This window comes from Gouania willdenowi, chromosome 6, assembly GCF_900634775.1.
Source record: "Gouania willdenowi chromosome 6, fGouWil2.1, whole genome shotgun sequence".
NCBI lineage: Eukaryota > Metazoa > Chordata > Actinopteri > Blenniiformes > Gobiesocidae > Gouania > Gouania willdenowi.
In genome coordinates, this window is record NC_041049.1 from 12,557,612 (window position 1) to 12,578,767 (window position 21,156).

At 39.3% G+C, this 21,156-nt stretch overlaps 1 pseudogene; it reads right to left on the bottom strand.

Annotated features, from left to right (window-relative positions):
• Window positions 1-327: 327 nt before the first annotated feature.
• LOC114464837 (round spermatid basic protein 1-like) overlaps window positions 328-21,156 on the bottom strand; it is a 42,765-nt pseudogene continuing 21,936 nt past the window's right edge.

The window sequence follows — 21,156 nt, forward strand, 5'->3', positions numbered from 1 at the left end:
TGATGTAAGAAGCCACCATTTTCAGCCAATAGCAAAATTGAATTCTAATAGTGGGTTTCAACCTAAAGAGGGCAGTTACTCTTACATTTTTACAACAAAATATGCCAAATTCAAATACTTTGACAAAAATGTCAAAAGTTGGACCAGAATCTTGCAATAACACTATTTGATATCAAATAGTAAAAACATTTGTTTTCAGCAGAAAAAAAAGTAGTTTTGTGGTTTAGTTACTGTTAAAAAGCTTTGACACAAGCAGATAAACATGTAAAAGAAAAAAAAATAACCTTAGTGCATTAAATCCTGCCTAGTCTAATGGTTTTCTACACCAGTTCATGTCAATGGGTTTACATTATAGCTTTCATTTATCATTAATTAATTGGACTTAAATATATTCCTCTTTACAGTTTTGTATCCACTGATTCAGCAGGTTATTATTAGTATTACAGAATCTTATTGCTCAAAACACAATAATAAGGAAGTGACTGATTTCAACTGTATAAATTATGAGTTGAAATGAATCGATAGAGAAGAAGAAAAAGTACTAATATTCCACCAATACTGCACTGTGTGGTATACTACCTCTGTAAGAGTCATCATAATTATTCCAGAAACCCTTTTGTCCACAAAAAAAAAAAGAAATAAATAAATAAAACAGACAAGGGAATCGTTAGCTGCAAACAGAACGCAAAGGTCATCCTGGCAAAGTTTTCCCGTTTCCTCTCCAGACCTGACGCTTAAAGATGCTTCGATGGCTGACGTTCGCATCCACAAACGAAACCAGGCAGGAATGGGCCACAATAGGAAGCTCTGAACAATTTAAAAAACAGACTCAGTAAATATGAATGTGAAGCAACACGTCTGCCACGTGTCCAAAGTGAGTGACCTGTCCTTTTTACACGGTGTGAAAACACAACCAACAACAGACAACCTTGTTGTTGTTGTTGTTGTCCAGTGGTTTTAAAAACAGCATCGCTATGTACTAAAAACTACTATAAAAATGGCCTCTGCTCCTCATCATGCACTGGGGGAGGGGCATAAATAGGTTGGGGGGGAGGCAGAGGTGGAAGAGGAGGAGGAGGGGGAGGTGGTGAGGAGGTTGGAGGTGGAGGGGGATGGTGGTGGGGGTAGGGGAGGGCTGAGGGTTGGTACTGCTGAGGTGGAGGGTAGGAAGGGGGAGGGGGGAGGGAGGTAAGGCTGAGGGGGCAGGAAGGGGTGAGGGGTGAAGGTGGCGTGCTGTGGAGGGTAGAAGGGTTTACTGAACTGGTGCGGGTGGGAGTGGTGGTGCGGTGGGAGGGGCGGGGCGCTGCTGAGAGTTGGGTTGGGCTGGAAATAGGGCTGTGATTGGCTGGTGATGTTAAGCTGGGGTGGGGGGGGCAGGTGAAGCGGGCTCAGGTGAATCGGCGGAGGAGGGGGCGGAGTCTGACTGAGGAAAGAGTTGAGGGGAGAGTTTGTGGACTGGCTGTGGGGGAGGTGGGAGGGAGGGGGCAGGAGAGGGGGGAAGGAGGGGGGGCAGCATATGGGGGAGGCGAGGAGGGGGTGGGGCGTATTGCTGGAGGTACATTCCCTGCCTCGGGATGTCCTGTGGGTGGATGTGAAAGTCTGGGGTGTGAGTCCATGATTCAGGGTGCGTTTGAGTCCGCGCACGTGAGTCCACGGCCGTGTGTGCGCGTGTGTGTGTCGGGGAGGCGTGTGTGCGTTGGTGTATGTCCACAGGGGGCGGGCGCTGCGATGGTCGGACCTCCAATGGCGGCCATGTCCGTGTGTCTGAGAGAACGTCCGTCTTTAGGCGCTTTAGGTAGTCTTTGTCCGACTGACTGAAGGATAGCAGTGAGGATGATGATGATGATGATGATGAAGGACGTATCTTTGAAGTGTGAGAACTATTTAAACACGAGGTGGAAGACACAACAGTAGCAGCACGGGAGGAAGAGGACGGATTAGACGCTGCAGAGGAAGAGTTTAGGAGTGTCAGGGCAGAGCCTGATGATGATGATGAGGAGGAGGAGGAAGCTTTGGAAAAACAGGAAGAAAAAGACGACTTGGGAGGCAAAGAGGACAACAAACTGGAAGACGAGTGATGATGTTGGTGATGATGATGTTTTGACGATGCTTTAGGTTTGCCGTTCGGATGATGAAGAGGGAGAGAAGTGGGCGTGGCCAGAGTGAGAGGCGGAGTCTCTACCTTCACCTGAGCGGGAGGTGAAGTTTCTCTTGTCTCCTTCACCTCTTCCTTCACTCTGCTCGAGTCAATGGAGAAAGAAGGTAGAGAGGAAGAAGAAGAAGGTGGAGAGGACGAAGGTGGAGGCTTTTCATCCTCTTCCTCTTTTACAGACAAAGTCAATATCCTAATTTGGTCAAGCTCCACCTCTTCCTTCTTCATCTCTTTTTTAAATGTCTCACTATCCTCCTCCAAGACAACAGGTTCCATCTTTTTGTTCTTCAGCACAAGCTCCTCCTCCTCCTCCTCCTCTTCTTCCTCTTCCTCTTCCTCCTCCTCTTCCTCCTGTGGCTCAGCTTGGTGATACTGCTGCAGGCGGACATGCCAGGCCAGGCTGCACACGGCCGACACCGTCTTGAACTGGTGGACCACGTTGCGAGGGATGAAGTAGATGTCGTCGTGACAAAGGCGGATGCGAGCGTAACGGATGCCTTCTCGCCTCAGCTGGTTTAGTTTGGCGTCGTCCACCCACTGCACGCACTGAGGGGTTAGAAACAAAGTTTAGTTTAACAACAGCACACAAAACAATATGAGCTGCCTACTGCCACCTTGTAACACAATGATGGCATATTAGGGCCACATCAAAATAAAAAATAAAAATCTCGGCACTACGAGATTAAAGTCGTAATAATTTGAGAATAAAGTTTTAATTTTATGAGGATAATGTCCTATCTTAATAACATTGTAATTTTACAAGATTTAAGTCATAATAGTTCAAGATTAAAATCGTAATAATTCAAGAATAAAGGATCTTGTCTGCATTTAATGAGATTATACTTGTCTTTAGGTTTCACACATAACATCATCTTCACACTGTTATCAGTTTAAGGACTTTAAAGCCACTTTGTAGATGTTTGCGTTTGTTCGGACTAAAGAACCAGACTGATAAAGAGCAAATAGCCTCTTTAATGGAGGAGGAACTGGCTGTAGCCCTGAAGTGGTCGACTTCAGGGCTATCGGTGTTCGACACACAGAGAATTCAAAGTGCTGTACCATTACGAGTAATGTTGGGCACCGAGATCTGGTTCCAAATAGGAACCAGTTCCTAACGTTTGCTTCCGGAACCGTTACAAAGATGTTTGAATTTCGATAATTTTTTTCCGTTCCTAAATGCCCGCACCAGTTTGTTTCTGCGGTTTGTATTACTCCGCCCAGCTTACACCGTTTGTTTCCGGGATTTCTATTACCCCGCCCTGCTTGCTCGGTTTATTTATGCGGGGTATGTATAAAGGTGCGTTCAAACCGAACACAACTGTAGCGACTGCAATCACTTCAATATGGTGGCACTTTTTGGTCACTCCATCACTTCAGTGGCGTGACGACCAGGGAACAGACTCAGTGTGTGTGTGTATGTGTCTGCGGAGCTCCTGACAGGGGAGAGAGAGGACTGATCATTTCTTCACCCGCCGTATCATGGACGGCGCCGCTTTTACGGTTTAAATGATCAACTTACGGGGTTACTAAAGGATGAGTTTACCTAGAATGTAGGATTATTCAAAAAGTGAACAGCTTTAATTTTGCCCTGGTAAATTGAGGAAGTGTAGTACAGTCCTCTGCTGCAGTCATCTCACTGTAGCCAGAGGGAGGGGCTGCTGCCTCGGCTATACAGACAGTGACGGTCAGGGGAGTTGTTGCTTGCAGTCGCTTTAAAAAGTTCAAATTTTTCAACAACAAGAACTGTTGATTGATTTGTCACATGACTGCTCCATGGTTTGATTTGTTTTGATTTTGTTTCACATCTACCTGGAATGCAGCTCTTTGTTTTTTAGACTGCTGCCAACTTGTTTGTAGTGTTATTTCAGCAAGTTTCAGATTTACAGTTGCAGTTGGGGACCTTTGTAATTGAACACCCTAGTTACAGTACAGCAACCAAATAAAACTGTATCAACTAAGTGAATTAACAAAAATGGCCTGTGTAAAGGCTTTTTCAAATGAAAACATTCTCCTGTGAAATCTGTGACCTGTTGACCTGCACAACTCAAAGAATCGGAATCGAAAATCGTTCAAAACAGGAATCGAAATTGAGAATCAAAATCAGAATCAGAATCAGAATCGTTAAAATCCAAACGATGCCCAACCCGAATTACGAGTTAAAGATACGGCTAAATTCTCATAAAATTATGACTCTTTCTCAAAACATTAGGACTTTAATCTCGAAAAATTACGACTTTAATAAAGTTACAATTTTATTGTCATAAAATTACAAATTTATTCTCCAAATATTACAACTTTAATCTTGTAGTGCTCATATTTCTTTTTACTTTAATGTGGCCCTAATACGACGTCATATGACACAATGGAGTACCTACCAAATTAAGTGCTGCTGCTAAAAAAAAAAAAGGTCATGTAGTGTAACAGCTCTGTATAATTAAAGCTGGAACTGTATCATGATTAGTCTATGAAAACACCAGAAATGTCACTTCTACAGTGTTTTTTGGGGGGCAAACACACAAAAAAAAATCACAGTCGGAATGAAGTAAAAACACTTCTATGCATCCGTCTACAAGCAATGCACGAAACTGAGTCACAAATTTCACTTTCGTTCATCTTTGATTTTTTCATCTCTGAGGCCTACACTATGTCTTTAACTGACAAAACATTATTGTCTCCAGCAGCTTTAAGAACTAAAAAGTAGACAGACATTGTCAGCTATTATTCTGTACAACCAGCAGTGATATGGAGTGTAATTTATATATGTAGTAGGAGAAAAAAACAGTCTTCACTTGCTTCTGATAATGTTGCATAAATTCCACCAGAGGGCGGCAGATTACATCAGTTGTGGGAAGAATCCGTCAATTCTGTAATTAATTTTGTGTGCGTGTGTGAGATGTTACACCTGTGACAGCGGAGGTTCATAAAGGTCCAATTGCAGCCTCTGAACAACATAGGGGAAATCTCCAGCATGGAAACAAACTACATCTTTGGTAACGCGTGGAGGCTGTGAGCTGAAGAGGAGAGAAGAAGAATAAGAAAAAAAAAAAGAATGAAAACCAATGAGGCGACAGCTATCAGAGCTTTTACGTCGTGTTGATCTGCTGCCTCCTACCTCTTCACAGCACACACGGCCTTCAGCACGCCCACGGCCGCCGTGGTCTGACGTTCAAACCCCTGGCCGATGTGGTCGGCGTGCGCCCGCGTTCGGTCTTCAAACAACAGCTCTCTGGGCTCACTGGTCCTGGGCAGAGACTGCAGCAGGTTCTTCACCTCGTTGGTGGAGCTACAGCAAGTAAAGTGAAAGGAAATATTAAGTCAATGCAGTGTTTCTATGGCTTTAGTCAAATCACATAAAAATCTTTTTAAGACTTTTATTGCCACATGAAATGTAATTTAAAACCAACTTCACAGTTAACGATATTGAACCGATATCAGCATGAATCATACATACTTTTTTATTTTTTTCTTTAATAAAAAAAAAAAAAAGACTTATTTTGTAGTGTGGAATGTTCAAAAAGATCACTTGATCAAGTGATGTTACTCAAACAGAGAACAATAGTCAGCAACAGTAGGTATGAGAAAAACTGACCATTTATTATTAACCAATTAGTTACATACATTTAACCTTCAACATAACAACTACAGTATTCTACAACTGAATAAAATTAATTGTAAAATTATTCATTTTCAGGTTGATATCGGACCGATATCGGCTCGGGACACCCCTAATTACAATCAAAAAATTATACTCATCATGTGTTAAAACTTAAGACTTTTGAAACATTGATTTAAGACAAGTTCATGACAATTAAGGCCTTATTTTCCGATTCAATAATTTAATGCCTTTTAAGGATCCGCGAGAACCCTGTAATGATAAGAAATGACTTACAATTTACTTTAAAAAAAAAATTCACACGCATACACGAGCAGTCACTCAATTACACCAATATAATATAAAATAACATTTAGACATTAGACATTTATTCATTATAAAATGTAAAACCCATTCTGGACAGAAGAAGAAAAAAAATCTAGGAAAAGTTAAATAATAATGATAATAATAATAAAAAGTCACGGTATCATTGATATTACTGTGATATACCATGCAATATTATTTTACTTTTCCTAGTTTTTTGTTTGTTTTTTTCTTGTGTGAAAAAAAACATCATATCAAAATCATGGATGTGTTAATCAATCAATCTATATGTTACATTTATTGCAGATTTCATTGGTTTAATGCAGGATTGGGAAACTTTCTATACTTGATGCGTGTAAACATTAGGTTCTAATATGTTGATTTATAGCTTCCTGTTAAATTATATTTGTCATAATGGAGATTTTTAAAGCTTTTTTTCCTACTTGAAGTACATGTTTTTTTAAAAGACCATTGCCATAATCTAAAATAATTAGTAATTAATTAGCAAACATGTATGGATTCCACATTTTTAAATCCATTACATATACTATCCAAATGAAATACTCAAGCAGCATTACAGTACCACAGCAAGAGACTAAGGCTGAGGAGCAAAAGCATTTAAAAAAAAAAAAAATTGAGCCACGCCGCTGAACAATAGAAGCACTGCAGTCAGCTCACCATTGGATCAGTGACTCACAGGAGCTGCAGTCACATTTACACACACGCGCACACACGCACGCACAACCCTGAGCTCGATATAGAATCGTGCGTTCATTCATACAGAGATAAGAGGCCAGAGACATGAGCTGGTGAAGGAGAAAAAAAAAAAAAGCTGAGAAATGGAACACGACGAGAGTGGAGAGATGAAAACACACCCACGCACACAGTGTGTGAGTCGACTGCAGACTGGTCCTGTTAAATGTAAAACCAGGGAAGCTGGGGAGGGAAACAGTAAAAGAGGGTGTGTGTGTGTGTGTGAGTGGCAGATAAGTCAAACATCCATATGAGAAAAACACAGAATTCCAGCAAGATTCTTTTTGTCAAAATCTCCGACAGCTTTTTAAGCATTCTTGGCCAGGGTTGGGGTCAATTATAATTGTAATTGCGTAATCCATTATTAATTACAATTATAATGTAATTATCCTTTTAATTGTAATTTCAAAAATCTGTTGCTGTTGTAATCATAATTAAGATGTAATTGAGTTTAAATAACTGACTTTGTAGTTGCCATGAAAATTCTATAAAACCTGAAGAACCATGTTACAGTTCTATGTACAGTTCTACACATATGTAGTAAACAATTATTAAAAATCCCTTTCGTTCTTTGGTTATTTTTTGTTTCAAAACCAAATTGAAAAATTGAAAAAACGGGTTGGTTTTTTGGCTTTATTAAACCAGAAACAGAAAAACGGAAAAACCAAAAAACAGTTTTTTAGTTTTAAAATTAAATGTGGTTCAGTTTCTGTGATATTTGGATATTGCTTCATGTTTTAATCTCACCACATAGACCGACCGACAGACAGACATTCATTCTGCTGAGTTTGATAAAAAATGATCTTGTATCATGTTGTCCACTTCACACTGATGGCAGAGGCGTAATTTGTGTGTCGATGACATTTCGTTAAAGAGTTATTGATGCTGGAAGTCCGAATCTGTGAATATCTGCCAACTTTACCAATCAGTGTTACGGTCCAAATAGTATCTAGATAAACTGGTTACTGGGCAGACGTTTGCTCCCAGTCCAAACATAAAAAGAAGCAACGCATAAGTCACATTACTGGTGAATAGAAATGTTGTGAAAAATGGATGTTATGTAAAACAAGCACATGACATGTGGAACCAGAGGTGGTGTAATGAATCAACTGGTGCTCCTCGTTTCTTGTGATTAACTTCCGTGTGTGTTGACGGCTGCTGTTAGCGGTATTTATAGCGTGCAAAATAAACAGTTTTATTGCCCTCAAAAAAGCTGTCATTTTTTTTTTGGCAAAAGTGTCAAATGGTAGAAGTTCTAACATATATTGTTCCTCACACCAGCCTCACAGTCAATAGTCAGTCACCAGTTTATTGGGATACTATTTCGATCGTAACACCGCGAAACAAAACATAAATGTGAGCAGCTTTTTACAAGCTAAAACATCCATAAACTGCATGAAAACATGAGCAGAAATAAATCCAACACAGTCCTATTGTGTGAGGAGACCTGGTCCAGGATCTGGGGAGGGAAACCAGGTGCAGCGGACTACAGTTCTCACTCTAATGTCCACGTAAATATCACACAAACAGAACAAGTTTATTTAAAAAGAAAAAAAAATACACTGCTTATTTGGTTTAAAATTAGTTCCATATTAAGCTGTCTTACATTTTAACTTTTTTTTTTTAAATCAATGTAAAATGAGGGGTATACTGACAGAAACAATGCTCAAATGCCCACACAAAAAACATTAAAACCTATATTGTCATTGATTAAGAAGCCTAGCAAAGTAACCGATAGATAGGAAATAAATGAGTTGTATATATTCGTTTTTAGTGTATTTTACAGCTGATTTAGGACCAGTTATCATAAGAGATGCTAACAAAAAGCTAACACACATACTCTGTCTTGCTGTCGAGGAATGTTCTGTAACGTTATTTCTTATGTTTACTATTAAAAAGAGAAAAATAAAGTTCTAAAAAAAAAAAAAAAAAAAAAAAAAAAAAGCTAACACAAAAGGAAGGTAAAATTTTATTAGGTTATTTATTTCAGGCTCAGTAATTGTGATTACATTTATTTTTTTAAGCTGTTACCTGTGTGATTCTACACATGTAGACATATAAGGCAAGGTAAGGCAAATGTTTTTGTATAGAGTATTTCATACACAAGGCAACTCAATGTGCTTTACATGTATTCTTTATAAGAGAAGACCAGCACAGAAACTGACCAGTGTCAGCCTTACAATCAACGTCAGGACTTTAATCAACGTAACATGATTTTATAATGAAGTGATGAGCTTCATATTTGATTACCATAAAGTGCATTAATAACCTGCTATTCTTATGCCTAACATCCTCTAATTAGAAATGATCTAATTACTCTTTGGATAGCAGGGAACACTTTCACTGACTCATCAACCATCATGCACAGCCACAGACTCCCAATTCTGTCCAACAAACTACTTTACAGACAAAAGCAACACATGCACATCATTGCAATGAAATTAACTTCTGCATATATTTAAAGCTCCCCCAAACAGAAGTCTGCCAAGCAGATAATAAATAACTATAATAAAGCAGGAAACAGCGGTCAAGTGGATAAATCACAAAAAGGGAAAATAGAGCAAAATAAGTTGAGTTGCCTCAGAGGCAAGGACAGAGAGAAGTGGATTATTTTAGAAAGCTGATTTTAGTTTTAAAAGACACTTTATATTAAACACTAACATATCTATTCTCTTCTTGTTGCTCATTGGTCACGGTGAATCACCTATTTTCATACTATGTCCAACGTAAAGTCACAGTTTGATCCACCACAGAGTGAAACAAGCTGTCATGTGGATGAGGATGGACCACAAACTGTTCCCACACATATTTCAATGAGGCTCAGCTCAGATCGCTTTAAACTATTTATATTTAAAACTGTGTATTATGGAAGCCAATAGTTCTGTTTCACTGCAAACATCCCTCTGTATTAAAGCAGGATGCTCTGCGGCCACGTTATTTCCTCATATCTCCAGCATCTAACTCAGTCACGCTTTACAGCGACGATGATGATGATAATGATGATGATGGTGATGTTGTTGATCAAGGAGAGAGATTTTAACTGTGACTCGGACAGAAGAATGTGGCCGATCCTCACAGTGCTAATATCTGATCAATGATCTGATCAAATCAACATGTTACATTGTTTATCAATGAAGGCGTTTCCAATTAAAAGTTAACTTTATCATTTTCATGGATTTCAGTGACATTTACAAGCGTTGGGAAAACTCCAGTTCTATACAGCCTAAAAAAATGACATCACTGCTTCCTTTCCTTCAACCCGCCTTCATTCACAGACTATGCGCTTTTGCTCTACTTATGCATGGTGGGCGTGTCAGCAGCCTGGCCCGGAGAATACGCGTAGGAGAGAAGGGCGTAACTGCAGGCGCGCAAAAAAGCGCTTGTTCAGATGAGAGAATAGAGCCCTATACTACAAAGCTAGATTACCTCTTATTGTGCCAACTTCCAGGATTTAATCAGTGTGTGCTGAACTACAAAGCTTGTTAACGTGTTATGGAGCTAAATTTCTATGGTTACTGGTCGGGAGCAGGTTTTATCATGGCTAGAATCTTAGTGAGTACTTAAGCCCCACCTCCTGACCAATCAGATACTGTATCTTAGTAAATTATCTGTCCATCGTTAGGAGAGCCAGGTTGGTGCACATCTGACAGCTGCGTAAAGGAAAGAAGATTAATAATGATAAATGCAATTAGGGGTGTCCAGATCCGATAGTGGATATCGGTCCGATATTAGCCTGAAAACAAATATCGGATATCGGATTCAAATTTCCGGATTCTCCGTCATATTAATTCATTCATATCCTGAGGCTGACTGCAATGAAAACAATGTGCTCTCATCCCAGTGTGTGTGTGTGTGTGTGCACGTGTGTGTGATAAATAGGTCTACTTGAATAGAAAAACGTGTGTTCTGTAAAGATTTAGATACATATATTCCTTTATTGTAATTGAACATAACATCAGAGATGCACTGCAGAACGAGATTACGTTGCATTTTTGCCACAAGAAAAACAGTTGGATAAGCAGTGAGACTAAAAGGATCATTCACTGCCAGCATTCCTTCCTGATGCACGCTGCACTAACACTGTTGCTCTTCGCTGTCATCATGGATTTAAATTCATTATATTTGTGTCACATCATAAGCTGCTCCTCCATTAAAAAAAAAAAAAAAAAAAGGTCACTGTACCAGTTTTCTCTATTGATTGGTCAGAGGCTGCAATCTCCACCCATTTTATGTGATCGTGCACGTACCGAGGCTGAAAACACTTTAAATTAGCGTGTTGTGATCCATCGTCGTAAGACAGCTTCTCTCTGACAGGGAATGTTTGGTTAGGTGAAGGCTGCTAACGGAGATTAATCCAGGATATAATTATCTACATTCCTAGCATAGGCCCTAACAGAAGGCCATCATGCTCGTTTGCATCCCTATAAAAGCAAAATACTTTCCATCCCAGCTGTCACAAGTTTTTCTGACAGTCAGACAAACACACACAGTTTGTGAAGTCTCAACGTCCAGATTAAGCACATGAGCAAGAAGCAGAAAAATAGGAGCCTTTCCTCATTAATGAGACCTTAGGTTTTTTTGTTTACATGAACCAAATTAACTGCTCTATTGAAAGTTGTGTTGATAAATTTAACAAGAGCTTAAAAAAACAGCAACAACCAGGAAAATGAATTAATCAATAATAAAATAATATAATAACATGAAACAAAATAGACAGAAATCCTCACATTTAATAAGATCTCATTTGCATTTTTCAACTGTGTTACAAAATAGACCAAAATTAAACATCAATAGCTCTTTTAAATGCCTGTGTGGCATTTTGCATAAGCAAATTTAACCCAGAATTTTCTTTCTGGTAAGACTTTAATGTTTTAAGTAAAAACATTTTGATTTATATTGTATATCGCCATTTTCAGATAAAATATTGAGAAATTTGGTCCATACTGCCCAGCTCTACTCGACAAAGAAATAAAAGTAAAAAAAAACAGACTGTGTGTGTGTGTGTGTGTGTCCTTCAGCTGTGTGCATCCGGCTCTGTTTGCAGCACGGAGGACATAGCCGTCAGCTAGGGTGCCTAGACAAAAGAATTCCTGCGGCACTTAAGCAAAGTAAACGGTGAATGTGCGAAATAATAAGATATGTGTTATAAAACTGTAACCATATGAACACGTAAACAAACACAAACTGTCATTTGTCTGAAAATGTTCCAGGTTTTTTAATGCTGTATCAGTGTATGACTTGTGGTTGCGCTTGTTTTTTCTGTGCTGAATTGACGCGGCCGGCTTCGGCATCTGCTCAGGTCTCCGGACCTTTCGGAGCTTAGACGGAGCTGAGATGCAGCACTATTGGGAGTGTTTGGTCATACACAAACTCCTATTTAAAACAGTAAAAAAAAAAAAAAGACTCAGTGCAAAGGCTTTATTTGCCCTTAGCTAATAGTGTGTGTGTGTGTGTGTGTGTGTGTGTGTGTGTGTGTGTGTGTGTGTGTGTGTGTGTGTGCGTGTGTGCGTGTGTGTGCATGAGAGATGTATTTTCAACTGTTTGGCTCATTGCCATCTGATGTAATGACTTAGTGGGGCACAGCCCTCTTTTTTCACTCTATGACCTCAAAGAGACACACAAACCACGTGTTGGTGCATTCACAGACACAGATGCTGTATGAGCGACAATCACACACACACACGCACACGCACACACATACATGTACACTCACAGCTGTTTCAGATGTATTTCGTTGCTGTTATTAATGATTCATTCTCTCTCTCTCTCACACACACACGCTGCTATTTTCAGTGTGAAACGCAGCACTCACCGTTTTCTTTTGAAAGGAGACTTTGGTATATCAGCTACAGGTATCATCTGCTCGCCCGGTCTGACCCACATTATGGGACCGTCGTCACTTTCCGTGGGACTTATGTGCTTCAGACTGGAAAACGTTCCCCAGGGAAGAGTCCGCTGCAGTCAGAGAGAGGAGAAGGAACAGAATCAGGGCATGTGTTGCTGGTAAATCCCCTCGCTTTTCATTTTAACCAATTCATCAAGGATTAATCCCAGAAAGAAGTTTGATGAGCACAAACTGCTCTCCTGGCACAAAATCCATCACTTCCAACAAAAAAAAATTGCCTGGGAGGGTGTTGAGTGAGAGACAAAGTTGAGCGAGCTCCAGAAGACGCGCATCTTATGTTCAGCGTTTGAGGCCGATAATGTGATGTGTCAGCATCACATTATCGGCGACCGTGGTTCAGGTGGTAGTGGGTCGTCTTCTGATCGAGACGTTGAGGGTTTGATCCCAGTACCTGACTATGTGTCGAAGTGTCCTTGGGCAAGACACTGAACCCTAAGTTGCTGCCAGTGGTCGACTAGCGCCTTGCATGGCAGTCATGTCCCACTGGTGTGTGAATGTGAGAGTGATTGGGTGAATGATATGTAAAGCGCTTTGAGACTGCTTAAGTGTGGTGATAAAGCGCTATATAAATCAAGTCCATTTAGCACAAAACGCAAACCTTGCATTAGCCCATCACCTCTGCAACGTGAATGCAGATCATTGGAGGAAGGCAGATTCTACATTAGGCTTCAGTACAGCACCTAATGCTTTGTTAATGATTTTAAGTATTCAACCTTTAGTTTTTGAATGTGAAAAAAAATAATTGTCACCTCTGCCAAGGTGGTAATATTTTCACCAGTGTTAAGGTATGTTTGGTTTGTCTGTTAGCAGGATGATATCAAAAGTACTTCACAAATTTTGACAAGACTTTTAACCAAAGATAGACCTTAGGCCAGGGATGGGCAACTTTTATGACAACTTTTATAAATTCATGACAGCATTTGGAAAAATGACCAATCTGAGCAAAAATACAGGAAAGAGTAGTTTTTGTTTTGTTTTATTCTTCAGGTAATATTTGTTGTTCTATGCATTCATTATTTGGGTGTGTTTTTGGAGTCATTTTGTGGACTATATTTGCAGTTTGTTTTTGTTAGAGTTTTGTGTGTTTTTTTTGATGTGCTAGTGATTCTGTGCACATTTTGTCTTCTGTCATCTTGTGTTATTGGAGTCACTTCATGCAGTTGCTTTAGGGGCCGCACAAAATTAGAAGCGGGCCGCATGGGGCTCCCGGGTCGCCATTTGCTTATATCTGCCTGAGGCCATGGAAGTTTCCATTACATTTTGGAAGGGATCCGGATCAATATACAGACTCTGGATCAGTTTAAGAAAAATTCCTCTAGTCATTGGTGAAAGTTTAAAATTCATATCTCTGTTATTAATTCATCAATCTTTATGAAATTTTACTTAGTGGGATAATTGAGAAACCAACCCAACATAATTAAGTTTCATCCTTATCAGATCTGGATTGCGCATTTCTTTGCAATTTTTTGAAAAAAATGGGGGTGCCCAATGCCCATACATTTGGAACTACTGTATCATTATTGGCGGAGTTTGCGCTCTCTGAGTACTCGTGCGGAGAAAACTCATTTTGCCTTCTTGTAACCTGAGATCATGATCTTTTGTTCGTGACCCAAAGCTAGAGGTGAGTAATCCCTGTGTCATCTTCTTTGACACTTCTTCATCTGTTGCTTCCACCCCCTCTCTTCCTACTCACCTCTAGGAAAGGCGACTCCTCCAGCAGGCTGAGGAATTCTGGGAAATAATCTCCGACCTCTTCATCCACGGCACCAACCAGGCTAATCTGCCTCATGGCCCCGGCTCTGTAAGTACCGTGACTGTACGTTCTCTTCACCTGCAGTGAAAAACAATCAAACGCACATCTCACAAACGGCCACCGTGTTGTTCCGTGAACTAAACATCAATCATGATTAACAGGCATTTAAAGCACAAGTATTAACCCGATAAAAGAATAGAGCAAATAAAAATCATTATTACATTATTATTCAGGATGAATGCTGATTAGACAAATCTAGCCTCTTTATTAGAATTCTACATGTTATGAAAGTTATTGTGCTGGTCTCCCAAATAAATGTACAAGTACATTTCAAAGCTTCTCACTGTGTTATAGGCATACATTATTATTCCTCTTACCGGCATGCAACCTGAAGTTAGATTATCAAAATTAACAATTATTTGTCCATACAGAAATTTACCACATTATTTATGCATATATTTATGCTATTTAAAGGTCATTTTTCAAAAAAAATCTTATTAAAAAAATTATGAAAGGGTATTATTTATTTATCTATTTACGTGGATTGATTTTTGAACTCTAAAAATGTTTAAACTTCAAAAGTTAAAAATAAAAAAACACTAACACCGACATAGAATCACATCAAACCTTCATTTTGTCATTTTTCAAGCATAAATACGCAAGCCAAAAATTATTTATTTAACACTAGCATTTTATATTGCAAACTGCCTTCACATAGCAAACATCACATTTTAAATCATGATGAAAAAACATGAAAACATAAAGGAAGACAGCATAGATAAAATATGTTTTTATTGTTTTCTTCCCCTTGAGACGGGTAGGCTTTAAAGTAGAATTAGATGCTTCAACCATAAAATGAAGGAGAAATGTAAACACATTCATAAACAACACACAGAGGCTGTAAATCAGTGTAAAAAAGACTGTGTGAATGTGTTGGTGGCGTCACTTGATGTTTCAGCTCTATTGGTGTGACTCAACAAACCGTTTGCTTGGCTGGCAACAGTATGTGTGCGCACGCGTGCATGCGTGCGTGCGTGTGTGTGTGTAGCATGTGGCTTCCATGTTGTAGTCTTGGCTAGTTAATGTGTGTGTGTGTGTGTGTGTGTGTGTGTGTGTGTGTGTTGGTTCAATAGTTGGCTGTGTGCCTGCAATGAGTCACCACTTGACATGGAGGCAGAAATAAAGGCAGAGAGAGAAAGAGGAGCGAGGAGGATACATGGGAGAGAAAAGATGAGAGCGACAGATGGAGAGAAATGAGTAGGAGAGAAAGTTGGAAACCAGAGAATGTCAAGAAGCACAATAACTTCAGGACACAAAACAAGGGAAAAGAGGAAAAATAGGACAGAAATAACTACAGAAAAATTACTCAACCTAAGGTAAGGTTAAAGTGTTTACCTCCAGGCAAAAACTAAAGTAAACTACAATATTTGCATTTTCTGAAAAAAATGCTAGTGAAGATGCAGGTGCTGGCCTGCGTCACACTGTATTAGCTTAGCATTAGTATTGTCTAGCATTATCTTAACTACTGTATAGCATAATCCTAGCAATAGCCAAAAATTAGTATTAACCTAGCCCTAGCATTCACCTATCAATAGCATTAGCCTAGCATTAGCATTAGTCTAACAATAGCATCAACATAGCATTAGCTAGGCATTAACCTAGCAATAGCTTATTATTAGCAATAAGGTTGAAAAACGTTGAAGTTCAAATGGGTTCAGAAAAGCGGAAAAGTTTGAAATGGTTGAAAAAAGTTGAAGGTAGTAGCTGAACATGTAAAAGGTTAAATAGTCAAAATCAGTTGGAGATGAAGGGGTTAAAAGTTGAAAAAGCTGAAATGAATGGGGGGAAAAAAAACAAGTCAAAAACTTTAAAAATTACAATTATAAAGGCGATAGCATAAATCTGGAGAACATTCAGAATTTTTTGATAGCTTAATTGTTAAACTGGACAAATGGTAAAGGAGGAGTTAACACAGACGGAAGAAAAAATGGATAATAACAGTGAGGATGCCTCCTGCATCCACACTAATAAAGGAGGAAATGGTGGGTGAGTTTAATGAAGGCTACAGTTATAGCCTTGTGTCTGTGAACTGAGAAATTCAACTTCTTCTATAACCAGGAACACAATGAAGGCAATTCAAGGCAAATTTATTTGTATAGCGCATTTCATACACAAGGCAACTCAATGTGCTTTACATGATAAAACGTTCAACAGCTTAAAATCAATAAAAACATTTAAAATCATCTGTTGATGATTTTAATTGATTTTACAAACACATTACATCAACAAAATGACCAAAATCTCCCTCTCAATCATATGCAGTAGAGAAAAAAGTACCTTTAACTTTTATTTAAAAATGTTCACATTAGATGCTGACTTCAGCTCTGTTGCAGTTTGTTCCACTTCTTTGCAGCATAACAACTAAACGCAGCATCACCATGTTTACTGTGAGCTCTGGGCTCCACTATCTGACCTGTGTCCATAGATCTGAGAGACCTGCTGGGTTCATACCTGACTAACATCTCACTGATGTATTCTGGACCAAACCCATTCACAGATTTATACACCAGCAGCAGAACTTTAAAGTCTATTCTGAGGCTGACTGGGAGCCAGTGTAAATACTTTAAAATTGGAGTAATGTGTTCTGACCTCTTTGTTCTGGTTAAGACCCGAGCTGCAGCGTTCTGAACCAGCTGTAGCTGTTTGATGCTCTTTTGGGGGATTCCTGTCAGAAGACCATTACAATAGTCCAGTCTGCTGAAGATAAAAGCATGGACCAGTTTCTCCTGATCTTTCTGAGTCATTAAACCTTTCACTCTGGAGATGTTCTTTAGGTAGTAGAATTCTGTTTTTGTGATAGATTTGATCTGGCTGATGAATGTCAGATCTGAGTCAATCAGAACACCAAGGTTTTTGACTTGGTCTTTAGCTTTTAAAGATTGAGACTCAAGATAATTGCTGATAGCAGTCCTCTTTTCCTTGTTACCAAAGACAATCACCTCCATCTTGTCATAGTTTAGTTGAAGGAAGTTTTCACTCATCCAGCAGTTTACTTTTTCTAAGCAGTCACACAACACCTCAATCGGACCATAGTCATCTGGGTTCAGTGATAGATATAGTTGTGTCATCTGCATAGCTCTGATAATCAACTTTACAGTTCTGTAAAATTTGTCCTAAAGGAAGCATATAAAGGCTAAACAGAAGGGGTCCAAGAACAGAGCCCTGAGGAACCCCACAGGACATTGGTAATCCATCAGTTTCCAATGATTACAAGATAACTTTGCTCCTCCAAGTAGGACTTAAACCATTGCATTACTTTTCTATTTAGTCCAACCCATGTTTGCAATCTGTGCAACAAAATTGTATGATCTACAGTGTCAAATGCAGCACTTAGATCCAATAGAATGAGAACAGACACTTTTCCTGAATCAGTGTTTAACCTTATGTCATTGATCACTTTGATAAGAGCAGTTTCAGTGCTGTGATGAGAACGAAAACCTGACTGAAATTTATCAAATATTTTGTTGAATGTTAAGAACTGACTCAGTTGGTTGAAGACCATGTTCTCAATGATCTTGGGTATGAATGGAAGGTTGCTGATTGGTCTATAGTTAGCCAGTATGAAGTTGAAGAATTGTTTGCCAACAAGAAACCGCAAAAAGACTCTCAGACATGATCAATCGAGATGAGGGAGCGTTTATCCGAGGATGGAATGTCGACTGGCTCAGTGGATGGAAAAAAAAAAAAAAAAGACCAGTTAGAGCTGCTGATGAGAAGGATGGCTCAGAACTGTCAAATAGATCACATTAACATAAATGCACTCCTATATTCCCACATTTAAAACAGATCCTGTGTACATATTCTAGAAAACACCATATTGACGGCCATGTGCCAGTATATCTCCTGTTCTGCTCCAATCTGCAGTGGATCCCTGTCTCAGTGATGCTCCGACTCCCTTCAATAATCAGCAGGATACCAGTGCCATGATAGGAGAGAGTGTGTTTATCCACAGCAGTGACTTAGGCCCTCCTGATCCCATATTTAACTGACTCGAGTATGGGTATCGGATTATATCGGCCTGCATCTAAAAACTCTGATATAAGCACTTTGATTCATATATAGTTTTTATTGGACTTAGAGCTGCAACTAACAATTATTTTCGTAACCGATTAATCTGTCAAAAGATTAGTCGATGAATCAGATTTTTTTTAAAACACAGTTCACCTATAAAGCACATTTATACCCTACCTAAGCTGTTTAATCTGAAATTAAAGTGTCTCTTACGCACAAGCAAACACTTGCGCACGCAAGTCATACACAAACAATGGCGCGCACGCACAAACACTTGTGGGCGCACACATACAAATACTCGTAGGCGCGCACACACTCAAACACTCGTTGGCGCACACACAAACAATGGCGCGTGCACACGAACACTCGTAGGGGCGCACACACAAACTGTGCGCATTCACACAATAACACATGGTGCACACACACACGCGCGCACACGCGCACACACACACACACACACACACACACACACACACACACACACACACACACACACACACACACACACACACACACACACACACACACACACACACACACACACACACACACACACACACACACACACACACACACACACACACACACACACACACACACACACACATACTCTGTGCACACGAACACTCGTAGGGGCGCACACGCACACAAACACTCGTGGACGCACACACAATAACCCATGGTGCGCGCACATACAAATATATCATAAGATTTGTTTTAAATGAAAAGTGCATTATAAATAAAATGTATTATTAATATTATCGTCCTAATCACAGTTTCCCTAAATTAGAGTTAAAAATCTAATTTTGAAACTTCAAGAAGGGCTCTTAAAGTCTTCAAAATAATGTCTGTATTTGTAAATTCTGCACATCATCCACTTTGCAGGTGTCCAATAAAAACAAAAACAAACCCTTTACATATTCACTCAAACAGCTGCTAAATTAACCTCATAAATCAGTTTAGCAATGCATGGGAAAGCCTGAGCCACGTGTCCTCTCATTCATTTTACTCACTTCATTTCACTGCATCTGCACCCGGACACTGTTTAATAGACTCTTGATATGATGGCAATGATGATGACTAAAAAGCTGAGAATTCTCGCCTGACAAATGCTTCAACACTCCTTTATATAGTCTCACTGAATCAATGACCTAGATACTAAGATGGAAAAAGGACTGAAATGCCAGCGAGATTACAAGTAAGTGTTACCTTCTTAGCCACAGTGTGTGTGTGTGTGTGTGTGTGTGTGTGTGTGTGTGTGTGTATTCATTCCACTGCTTTATTATAGCAGTTACCAGTGTGTTTGAATGAGGATCATTGAACTGTTGAGTAACCCTTGCTCTTCCAGTAGAGAAAAATACTCCTATTGATTACCTGTTAGTCCTAAACCACACTGCGCAAGTCAATGTCCCCCATGTAACTTCAATCTATGGAAACAGGGTTGGGGTCAATTATTATTGTAATTGCTTAATTGATAATTAATTAAAAATATGTCATAATTATAATTGAATAAAAAAATGTTGCCGTTGTAATCGGAATTTAAATTTCTTTGATAAGAGATCATTTACTTTGTAATTGTAATTGGCATGGAAATTCTATAAAAACTGTCAATTACAATTGAATTAAAGGCAAACCCGTGGAACCATGTTACAGTCCTATGGCTTACACATACAGTACATATCCATGTACAGTTATTAAAATAAAGTATGTGTCATATAGAATGTTCCACTACCTGTTAATTCTCTTGAGGATTATTTTAATATTTAAAACATGAATAAATCTATGGGTATACTGACAAAAAAAAGGCTCAGACACCTACATCAAAAATATTAATACCAAATATTACCTAACAAGGTAACCAAGTGATAAAAAACAAATTAGATGATAGATAATATTTTTCTGTGTGTATTTTACAGCTGATTTCAGGCATGGGTCAAACCATAAGAAAGCTAACACAAGAGGATCGTTACATTTTATGGCGTTATTTATTTCAGATTCGGTAATTGTGATAAATTGAACTTTCGTAATTCTAATTGACTTCAGGGGGAAAAATAATCGTTGTAATAGGAAAAAATGCAGGTAATCGTAATTGAATATAGATAATTAAAGACGTAATTGAAAAATGTAATTGACTCCAAACCCTGACATTCTTCAGTTGTCGCTTTGCCAAAAATATTTATCATCATCCAATCCTCAAGCCCACATCGGCGTTTTCATCTTTCCCTCGGCCTTTTTCCATCATATTACTGCTCCCCTATGGAGAAGTCCATCAAATAAACCCCCTCTCTTTTTCTCTCCATCTGTGGCCTGCTCCACTTGTACATTCTCTAACAAGTTTCTACTCCTTCATCAACTCAGCCCTGGAACTCCATCACAGCGTGGTGGCGTCTTGCTGCTGTTCTATTTGGCCATTCTCTGACCCCTGAGTCTTCCTCTTATACCCAGTGCCGAGTCACTGAATCGTCACAATTGGTCAGACATGGGAAGTGCCAAGTCAATTAATGCTTCTGTTAGAGCCTGTGTCACAACAAGGATTGAGCTGATGACTGGACACAGATCACCTCATTGATCCCCAGCTCTGATACACAGAAGACCTCATGTTCTTC